The sequence below is a fragment of the Pteropus alecto genome, unplaced genomic scaffold (genome assembly GCF_000325575.1).
Source record: "Pteropus alecto unplaced genomic scaffold, ASM32557v1 scaffold1197, whole genome shotgun sequence".
Lineage (NCBI taxonomy): Eukaryota > Metazoa > Chordata > Mammalia > Chiroptera > Pteropodidae > Pteropus > Pteropus alecto.
Window position 1 is genome coordinate 614,475 of NW_006441068.1, and position 11,213 is coordinate 625,687.

The following is an 11,213-nucleotide window of genomic DNA, read 5'->3' on the forward strand; positions in this document are numbered from 1 at the left end:
ATGCCTGAGTTAGCCTAGGAGAGTGAGTTATGGACCCACGGCTTATTTTTCTTCCAAGATTAGCTTCCTTTTGTAGTCTGACTTCTCAGAGTTTCACACAAGAAACATGGGCGGGTGGAGAGAATCGGAGCTTTGGAAGCCAAGAGGCATTGATTAAAATCTTGTGTTTGACACTCTCTAGCTGTGTAACGATGGGCAATTTCCTTAACTTTTCTGAGTCTCAGTTGGCTCATATATAAAGAAAAGTAATCATACTCACTTCATAAAACTCTTTTGAAGGATAAACAATATAAGTATTTATTGGGGGCATAAAAAAGTACATGATCTGCTGGGACTGAACAATAAAATGCCAATGGTTTTCTTAAATATTCAAGGCTGCAGGAGCCCTGCAATGATTGACTTAGGGTACGAAATTCTTAGAAGGGCTAGCAGGGCCCTCCATTTGGTGATCTACTCACCCACCTACCTCTTCCTCTGTGGCATTGTCCCCCTTAGGCAACTGCCAGAGCAGGATTCTGTCTCCTGCTGCTGCTCCTGCTGCCTGCCTCTAGGTGGCCCAGGTCCCATTCAGTGCCAAGCCCAAACACATGACCTCAGCACAGGGGTTTGAAACTCAAACAAGCAGCCCAGCCCCCAGGATGCAACATGGCAACAGGCAATGCCAACAAGTATACAAAACACTGCAAAGACCTCAACACTTTTCTGCATAAATCCTTCTACAATATGGCCGCCACCTGCCAGACCCCCACCACAGCCTACAAGAACAGCCATAAAAGCTGTCACTTGAGCCAGAAGCCCATGTCCCTGAACATGGAGAAGCACCCAGACTGCAGGTGTAAAAAAGCAACCAGATGCTCCTTACATCATGGCCTGGGACCCTCCACAACAGAAGGATGACCTAAGGTACCTGCTGGTTCCTGTACCCTTGATGTCTAAAGTCAGGTGTTCCCCTCACTCCAAGCTCTGCAGACTCCTGAAGCTGCTGTGTCCTCCCCTTCCTTGAATTCTCTACTAATCCTTATCTTCTTTGCAAATACCACTTCTCTCCTGCATACCTAAGTTCGCATACTTTTAATTCCAGAGAGGGTTTTATGGATGCTTGAAATGATGAGGGAAGAGAGGTGATTCTCTTTAACATTTTCATTGCTGAATACATTGCTTTCTGAATATGTAATATCATGTGGCCCTTCAAGCACTAAGGCAAGGGTGGGTCCAGGTTTTGTGGCGCCTATGGCATATAATATTTTAGAGACTGTCTTAAAGAAGGAAAATATAAAATTACAAATGCAAACTAAGGTCAAGGCCTTAGAAGGGCTGTGGTTAGACAATTCGGAGGGATCTTAGGTGGAGGAGATTATTTAAGGAAGGAGGGCAGAAGAATCTGCGCTGGGTTCGCTAAGTCAGACAAAGGAATGTGTCTTATTTTGCTTCAGTAAAAGACTGCTCTTCCTGATTGAGTGTGTGTTACTGTCTGGGGCATGGTGGGGGTGGGGGACTCGAAGTATGGAGGTTCAAAAATCCCTTCCTATCTCTGTGAGGCATCAACTTCACTTGCTTGGCAGACAGGAGGGAGGGCAGCACCCCGAGCAGGCTCGGCTTGGAGGAGCAGCCTGGACTCTGCCATCCACCCTCTTGAGAACTGCCAGGTGGTCCCATTCCTCATGATGAGGAGGAAGAGCAGGCCTGGGATGCCAGTCAGATCTAAGGCCTAACCCCCTTGCTTGTGCTCGAGTGCTCAAGCTGATCTTATGCCTCACGGATATGACCCAGAGCAAGAACCCCAGATTTCTCAAGTGAATTTCTCTCCCTTGAGAATTTCAGAATCAGAACCTTCCAAGAATCTTGATCTGGTCCTAATGAGGGCTTCTCTAACTGTAGCAAAGAAACAGTTTTACATGCAGTCTGCCACAGATCAATAATTTCATAAAATACAATGAAATAAATTACCAGGAAAATGAAATAGAACATGCAGATACAGAAAACACAAGGCCAAATTTGGGGTTATTAAATTCAATTAACATAAAATTACTCTATCGAATTGGCATAAAAGTTTCTCAATGCTTCCTCTCAATTTCTATACCTATCTGGATAGATACTCACACAAAGAAAAATATACACATATTATACACACACACCCACATAAATGCCAACATAAGACATACACACCCATACTCATAAACATACATACTCAGGAACATGTACTCACACATGTGTACTTGTGTGCACAACAAACACACATACACATAGACACACATTCAACAATAAGGCAGCCCCTCTCCTTCCCTCTACCAACTCTGCTTCCTCCACACACTGCCCTTTCTATATTTAGAAAGATTTTCCTACAAAGACTAGGGCTTAGAATAAGGAAAGGATGATTGGTGAAAAGTGACCTGGTAGAGCAAGCAGAGAATCCAAAAATTCTGACTCCCAATCCCCTTCCCTGCTTTTTAGAAAAAGAGATCTAAGGCAGAGCTCTCTGCTCCCTGCCACATGCACACTATCCACCCCAGTCATAGCTTCCCACAGCATCCAGGCAGCCCAGCAATACCATGATCTGCCCACCACTCTCACTGCTATCTTGCCCACTCCTGTGCTTCTGATCAAGGAAGACAGACTGGAAAAGAAAAAAACAACATTCTTCTACCCCTCTGGCTTCACTCTAGTGTCCTGGGCAGGCTCCACTTCCTCTGTCTGCACCTTAAATGATGGTGTTTCTCAGGATCCTATTTTTAGGTCCTATTCTTAGCCCACACCGCACTCTCTTGAGTGACTTGGTACGCTTCCACGGCTTCAACCACCACTTATTTGCTCCCAAAAGCATATCTCCAGGCCCAATTTCCCAAATTCCAGGCACACATCTCCATTTATCTACTGTTACTAGTCCCCTCAGTGTCCCACAGGTACCTTAATGAAAACCACTTGTCTTCCAGGCTTCCAAACTTGCCCCTGATCCTGCCGTCTCAGTCTTGGTGAGTGGAGCATCATACCCAATCATTCAAGGTCCTAATCTAAGCGACACCTGTGTCAACTCATTCGTTTTTGTTTGTTTGCTTCTCCATAATCACCCATCTATTCCAAGTACTGACTTGAGAGTACAAAAGTTCTTGGGTTTTCTTTTTTCCCCGTCACTGGGTTTCTAACATGTGCTGCCATTTAAAGCTAAACAAACACACCCAAATTGTTACAATCAATGATTCACTATCTAGCTTCAGAGGCAAGTAAAAATAATACCATTGAAACATATCAAACAATAATAGAAATGTCTAATGAATCAAATGAATTCTGTAACATTTTTCTCCCACCTCTTCCTGGATTTCATTCGTCCTAATCCAAAACTTGTTTATCTCTTACATGTTAATCTTCCTGTTATATGTCTCTGGTGTGACATTAGGTCTGTGACCAGAGTTAGGCAACACCAGGAGAAATTCGGTCATTCAGTATCTGAAAGAAGTTGTGGACTCAGAAGCTGGAAAGAGTATGGAAAGAATTCAGAATAGAATGAATCTTTAAATAGGTTAATTATATCCAAACAAGTGGTAGAGCAACCTGGGTAGGAGTTTCTGACTTCCGTGTGTAGGTTGAAGAATTAGACAAAGTGTAACTTGAATCTAGGGGCTTTGACTGTGAAACTGACTCTTTCACAGAGTAATGACACGGCATCCATAAAACAGGGCTCAGTGGGGCAGTTGGGGGCCTGAGAAGAGCTGCATGAAAGCCTTGGGACAATTCTCTGCTGATTACGCTCTCTGGGCCACTGAGGACCTGTTTCCAAAAGAGTCACTTGGGAAGGGCACCCCAACCATTTAGGATGACATAATTATTTCTTAGTGGGTAAGTTTGTTTTAATATCTAGAGATTTTTAAATTAAGGATAGAAATATTTAAGAGAATCAAACACATAGCATCATATGTTTGTATTAAGAAATTTCTGCATATTTGGTATTTTAGGTATTTTCAGGGTTTAAGAGAATTGAGTCTATTACAGTAACAAATTGGCCTTGCAATTCTAATTTAAAAGGTATAATTGGTTTAAACGTGTGATTTGAAATAGAACTTCCCTTTAAAAGTAGTTTTGAAACATAAAAATTGAACCACCACATTTATAAATCGTTAGTTTTGTAAGAGGGTTTTCTTTTGCGGGGGGGTGGTATTTAGGAATGTCTTATTAATTATCTCAGACGACCAAATTACTTTATAAAGGTATGGAATATGTTAAATTTATAAAATATATTTTAAATTTGTTTAAATAAGTCTTATTAATTACATTTATAAATGGTAGCAAATAGTCATCAGATACAACCCTTTAAAGAGATTTTAAAATATATTTGTTCGTAAGTTAAATATAAAAACTTAAGGAAGAACTGGACTTCTAATTTGCATGTTTAATACAGGGAATATAAAATTTAAAAAGCCAGAATGACCCTCTGAAAATCCTTTTCTGGGCACAAAAGGGACATGATAAAAACTCAGATTGACACTGCAAGACCAGTCCATTTTCTGTGTTGTTTTCATCTACATAATGCACAGTTAGCTTTGGTGATTGTATTTGCTGGTGTTCTCATGTCTGTTTCTTCTACTGAGCTTTTAGGAGGGAGGGTGGCCACCGATGATGCAATATCCCAAACTCAAAGCATACAGCTTGGCAGTAGTGGCATGGGAATTAAACCCAGAACTGTATCTAGCTCTCCTCAGGGCCCTCCTTCCCCTGCACTGTGCTGCAGCCAGGTGGGTCACTCTGCTGACTTGAGGAGGGCTTCCCAATACATTCTGGAGAAACTGAGAAAGGGAGAAAGGCTTTCCCGAGGCCAGTGTGGTGGTGGCAGAGGAATTTGGCCAAATATACTCCAAGAAAAACTAAAACTCAGAGACTACGCTTTAGTCTCCATCCTCAGTGGGGGCTTTTCCTCTTTGGCCAAGCTTGGAGTTTTGAGACCACATTTTACCAAGTAAAGTGGCTTTAAAAAGCAAAAACAAACTATAACAGATCGTTAAGCAACTGGTTCCTTCAATATATCAGGCTGCTTGCCTGAGAAAGAGAGAGAGTAAACACGTGTGTTCATGGTAGGGAGGTAAAATTATGTTCGTGGAATTAGGAGTGCTATATTCCACCAATTATAGATTCTTTGGGTACCAAAACTTCTCATTTGAAGTAAAATATCTTTTGGCAGAAATAAAAAAAAAAGATAATGTAACAATTACTTGGAATCAATCACTTAGGTGCTGGGTTTGGCTTGGGGGCATGTGGAGGCTGGCACAGTATATACTGAAAAGTTTTGTAACAAAGGTCTCAGGAATAGGTAGAATATGAGCAGAGACCTGGAAGTGGAGAATGAGCCCAGAAAAGAGAATGTCAAGGAACTGGAGACAGATTTGTACCTACCGGCTAAGCAATTCTGAAGATTGGGTGTTTGGGGTGGGGGTGGAAGTATGACTTCATGCTGTTGTAATTCCCAACTGCCTTGCCTGCTCCTGGAGACTCTGCCAGGAGTCTGCAAGTGAGGGTTCAGGCTACTTTATACCTAGCGCATGTCAGATCTTCCTAAATGTTTGACAAAATTTGTTTTCAGAGCAAAGGAACAAGGCTAGGAAAATACACAGATCACAAACCTGGAAAGTTTATAAAACAATTTCTTTTTAAAAGCTCTCATGCTTAAAATTTTCCAGAGAGGGAGAATTTACCACTTAGGGAGACTGTGCCATTTTCGGGCAGCTCTAAATATTAAAAATTCCCCTATATAATAGAACCTAATCTACATCTCTGTCACTGCAGCAATTCTTGATGCCCCAACACTGTGAGCCATTCAAAACAAATTCAGTTCCCCTTCACACTCAACCTTTTAAATATTTTAAAAGAGTTTCATGACCCATGCCCTCCAAATATTGCTTAATCAGGTAATAGCAAGAGCTATAAAATGGCTCCTACTTTTTGATCCAATAATTCCACTTGCTAAAATAGGCAAAATGGAAGTAACTCAGTGAGGAGTAAATTTGTACAAATCTGTTTATACTTTCCATTGTGTAACAGAGAAAAGTTAGAAATAATACGAATTCCCCAAAATTGCGTGTGACCAAAAAAATGATGGGGGAACTATTTGACACTTTAACTGAAGCATCAATTTATCACCTTAACTGAAGACAAACACACAGAAATTAGACCGATGCAGGGAACTAGTATTGGACAGTGCCACAGAATGGAAACACAACATAAAACTGTATTTTCATTGAGTTACAACTATATGGGTCTCTGGGTTTACACATCAGTGAAGTTCATAAGTGAATGGGGAGCCCTTCTAGAACTCTCCAAACTATGCTTCCTCCAGTCTCTCCCAGCCCAGTGAACCTCCATCTGACCCAGAAGCTGTTCCACATTTTCTTTTAATTCTGTCCTGTGTGTCTTCTATTTGCAAATATCGAACAACAGTCAAAGAAGAACCTGTGAGGACTAATTCCAGGAAGAAAGCTAAGCAGCAGATCCCAAGCTCAGCCTCCCCACTCCGTCCCAGTTTTCACTTCTCACTTGCTGCCACCACCATTCTTGTTCTGTGGAGCTTTCTGCTGTCCTTATGGTCTTCATCTGGAGAGGTGATTTCTCTTGGGACCTACTCAGATACTATCTAGGATACAGAAGTGACAAAATAGACAAGGTCCCCGAGTTCATGGAGCTTACTTAAAAACAATAAGTAGTGGTGGAGGTGGGCTTATTATGAGAAACAGGAAAGAAATACTTAATCAAACAGAGATAAGTGCTATGAAAAACAAAACAAAACAAAATAACATTATTGGGAGGTACAATGGGTGAGAGAACAGCAGGCCGGTGGTCAGGGAAGACATTTGAGAATGCAACACTTTAGTTAGCCTGGAGGATGAGAATCAGCCACTAGAAATGTGACAAGAGGCCTCCAGGCAGAAGGAAAAGAGAGCAAAAATTCCCCAGATTAGGCATCAGCAAGACATGCGCGAAGAACTGAAAGAAGGCCACTGTGGCTGGAGCGTCACTGGTGGCTTCCCACTCAGAGGAGTGGTGAGGAATGAAGCTGGAGAGATAGGCAGAAAAGGAGCTATGATGAAAATGGGAAGCCACTGGAAGGGGTTGATGTGATCTCATTGAGATGTTTAGAAGATCACTCTGGCAAGTGTACAGCAAACGGCTTATCAGGAGGTAAGAGTGGAGTGTGTAGTCTGGTATGGAAACTAATGCGCTAGCACAGGCAAGATGTAGGCAAGATGTTCGTGGTATGGACTTTGGCAACACCTAGTTCAGAGAAGACAAGTTGTAAATTTTTTTTTTATTTTTTTAGGCAAGGCAACCCTTGGTTGACCTCACAGATTGCAAGGACCTTGTCAGCTTACAATCCCTTATTTTTTTTATTTTTTATGCCTACAGCACCTGGTTTTCCTAGGTGGTCTCCCATCCAAGTACTAACTAGGGCCGACCCTGCTTAGCTTCTGAGATCAAAAGGCATCAGGTTTGTTCAGGGTGGCATGGCCGTAGATGACAAGTTGTAAATTTTAAAAGCAATATTACTAATAAAATAAAACCAAAACTCGGGAGAAATTAAATAAAAAATAAAATTAGCATATATATACAACACAAATTTCTTATCCTAAGATAACCGAGGTTCAGCCTCTAGTTTCCTTGGAAGGCACAGATAACAAGAAGATGTTCTCTCAAGTTGACCTCACAGATTGCAAGGACCTTGTCAGCTTACAATCCCTTATTTTTTTTATTTTTTATGCCTACAGCACCTGGTTTTCCTAGGTGGTCTCCCATCCAAGTACTAACTAGGGCCGACCCTGCTTAGCTTCTGAGATCAAAAGGCATCAGGTTTGTTCAGGGTGGCATGGCCGTAGATGACAAGTTGTAAATTTTAAAAGCAATATTACTAATAAAATAAAACCAAAACTCGGGAGAAATTAAATAAAAAATAAAATTAGCATATATATACAACACAAATTTCTTATCCTAAGATAACCGAGGTTCAGCCTCTAGTTTCCTTGGAAGGCACAGATAACAAGAAGATGTTCTCTCAAGTCTGTCTCTTCCTGTCCCTAAAATTCCTCTCCGTGGTCTTTCATTAATTCCCCCTTACCTTGAGGCATGGAACTGAAGCAAAGCCCAAGTCACTCCCACTCTCCAAGTGGACAAACAGTGAGCAGCCTAAAGCCCCAAAGTTCTGTAAAATGGCAGCTACATCTCTTGGTAAGAACCAGGTATAAGCCAGGTAATAAACATTACAGACACAAATGTTTCTTCTGCCTTCTCTCATGTTAGGATAACACTCCTTCCCCAGAAGAACCACAATAGAAATTTCTTGGGGATTATTTTAACTATGACTTACTCTACAATAAGTCTGGGGGCGGGGGGAATGGCTTTTAGTCTCTGATCTGCAGGGACATGTCTATCACTTTCAGAAACTCTTTCAGGACAGGCTACTATAAAAATAAAGTTAACATCTTTTACCGTGGTGGCTAAGTGGTGGGAAAGGTGATATGGTGTTCAACGTGCTTCTTTTATGGACTTGGACACCTAAAATGAAGCCCTACAACTTAGTGGTTGAGAGTGAAAGCTCTGGAGTCGGATTGCTTGGGTTCAAATCCTGGTTTCTCCACCTACAGTGTAGCTTACAGCAAGTTATTTAACTTCAATAAGCTGAATTTCATCTGTAAAATGGGAGTCTGATAAACCTCAAAGAATCTGAAATTGGTGAAATATGGTGAGAACTATTTGTGAATGCAGGAGAGGGCTTCTAAGCCTTGTCTATTCCCTGCCTCGAATCTCTCCATTATAAGCTTTCCCCTTCATATCTCCCAAAAACATATATATCAACACACACTCTACTATACACAAAAACACATACCACACACATACACACAACTCTTAGGTAGGAGCTCGCATTCTTAGAGAAAGTAGTATTCAACCATTATAAGCACAAGTATGTGTCACCTTACTTAATAAAATAAACTTTTCTAATTTAGCACAGACTAAAACAACTCCTGGAAAGGAGTAACTGGACCCCAGACCCTGCATCCAAACTTCCTCACGCTACGAGCTCAAAAACTTTCAATGACTCTCCTTTTTCCATGGAAAAAAATGATCCACTTCTTTTTTCTAGGAGTCATGGACTCCCACAGCCAACTTAATTTATATTCCACTTTCTAATTGTAGGAATCTTAGATTCTACCAACTGTTTCCCAAACAATTTGTTTGAGTATAAGGAATATAAGACCAGATGAGCAAAGGTTCAGACTTCCTCAACACTGGGAATAAGTGAGCTAGCTGCATTTGAAATAAGTGAATAAGGTTCAATATGGTTGACTCTAGAGCAACACCAGTTTGAACAGCCCGTGTCCACTTATACCTAGATTTTTTTCAGTAAACACCTGTACTGTTTTCCATCTATGGTTGGGAATCTATAGAGAGCCCACTACGTGCATTGTTTTGCCATTTTGTATAGGAGACTTGAGCATCCTGGAACCAATCCCCCATAGATACCGAGAGAAACTTAATTTGGGGGTGAGTCAACAGTTATACATAGATTTTTGACTCTGCCACCATTGGGCCCCTTGTTGTTCAAGGTTCAACTGTATATCCTCTAAGAAAGTTTCATAAGTACTGGCCTCTGTAACCAGCTACTGGGCAGCATTTACTAGTGGACACCAGGGGGTAGCAAAATCTCACTCTCCCAGCTCCCGGGCACTAATCTTAAGGAAGCTGGAGAATCTCCGAGACTCAGGGCCCCATAACCCCTAGATAGAGAAGAGCTCCAGCTCCCTGCTTCTAACTGCTGGGAAGATGGTCACTGTCCTAGATTATTCTTCTGACGCTAAGGAGCAGAGGGATCTTGTCTCCAAAGAACATTTCTCTCTCTTCCAGACACAGCGGAGTTAAGAAAGGGTGGAGTTTAGCATTCTGAAGAGGTGAGAGAAGAGCCCACCACCTAGATGACGCTCTCCTCTCCCGCTGTTCCAACGACTGCCCAGCTCTGGCCTCCTGGCCTCACAGGAGTTGCATCTACTGGCAAGACGTTTACCAAACGTCATCTCTCAGCCGCAGTGGCACATGCTTTCACGCCCCTCTCTGGGGACTATTTGGCTTTCTGATCTCTCAAATGCCCACCCTTTGGAAGTATCACTTACCTCACCACAGCTCACCACCACCCCCACACACACCCCTACCCCCAGCCCATGCAGGGCTTCTCGGTGCTAGCTCGGAGAAGAGACAAGGTATCGCCTTGCTATGCCTAAGCCGCCTGGGGGACCTCGCCGGGCCTTCATTTCCCATGCAGAAGCGAGGAATGACACTAGAACTTTCTTAACTAGTCTACCCTCCTTTGTCCACCGCGTCAGATAGCCATCCCCTCCGCCGTGAGCCCTAGTGACTCTGGGAGCCTCTCTATCGCCGTCCCACAAGGAGGAAGGGTCTGGCACCCAGTATCAAATCATGGAGTCTGATTAGGGTTCTGGTGCCTTCTCTCCGCTAGGCAAAGATGGGAGAGATAAGGAGATGAGGAGAGGAATAGGATAGCGACCTAGGAACTCAGAAAACGTTAGTGGCAGCACACATCCCTACATCAGGAGGATCCTGATTCCGGGACCCTGCCCCCCTTCAGCCGCGATGCCCACCCCAAGCCTTCACAGCTCCCTAATCCACCCCGCCGCCTCCGCCCTCCCCAGGCCGCACAGAGGAGCCCATTGTCAGAGCCCGAATGCTCGAGGCCGGAGAAGGGGGAGGGGGGAGAAGGGGAGGGCAGGCAAGCCCCTGGAGGGTGGGAGGAATCCCCTGATTTCCCTGCCCTCTGCTAAACCCGAGACCGGCAGGGGCCTGGGTTGGGGGTCTCTTCTGAGCCCCAGGTTCTGCCCAAGCCTGGCGACCGAACAGAGGAGAGATTCCCAGGCGAGTTAGAGACGGGAGGCTTCCGGCCGCCAAACGACCCCGGTTCTAGGCTGAGGACCCTAGGGAATTCACGGACGCCCCAGTCTCTGTGTCCCTTGCGGGAACTAAACAGATCCTGCAGAGCGCGAAGTGGTGGCGGGAAAAGAAGGCATCCTCGGCGGGGCGGGCCTCCGAGGGTCAGGGTCTCAGCTACCCACTGGAGGGCGGAGCGGAGGAGGAAGAGGGTTGCGGGAGAGCTGGGCGGCTCGGCTGAGGGCGTCGGAGAAGTCGCGGAGAGGCTCAGCACGGAGAGGGAGTCCCAGCAGGGGGAGTCCCCGCGG

General features: G+C 43.8%; 1 protein-coding gene and 2 pseudogenes across 1 annotated transcript in view; all 3 read right to left on the reverse strand.

Moving 5' to 3' along the window:
* Positions 1-2,315, reverse strand: part of RNASE13 (ribonuclease A family member 13 (inactive)) — a 21,880-nt gene extending 19,565 nt beyond the window's left edge. Inside the window, exon 1 of the mRNA XM_025051380.1 lies at positions 908-2,315. The gene's annotated coding sequence lies outside the window, so the exon portion shown is untranslated. The remainder of the gene's footprint in view (positions 1-907) is intronic.
* Positions 2,316-7,374: 5,059 nt separating this feature from the next.
* Positions 7,375-7,493, reverse strand: LOC112484983 (annotated as a pseudogene).
* Positions 7,494-7,733: 240 nt separating this feature from the next.
* Positions 7,734-7,852, reverse strand: LOC112484984 (annotated as a pseudogene).
* Positions 7,853-11,213: the final 3,361 nt, after the last annotated feature.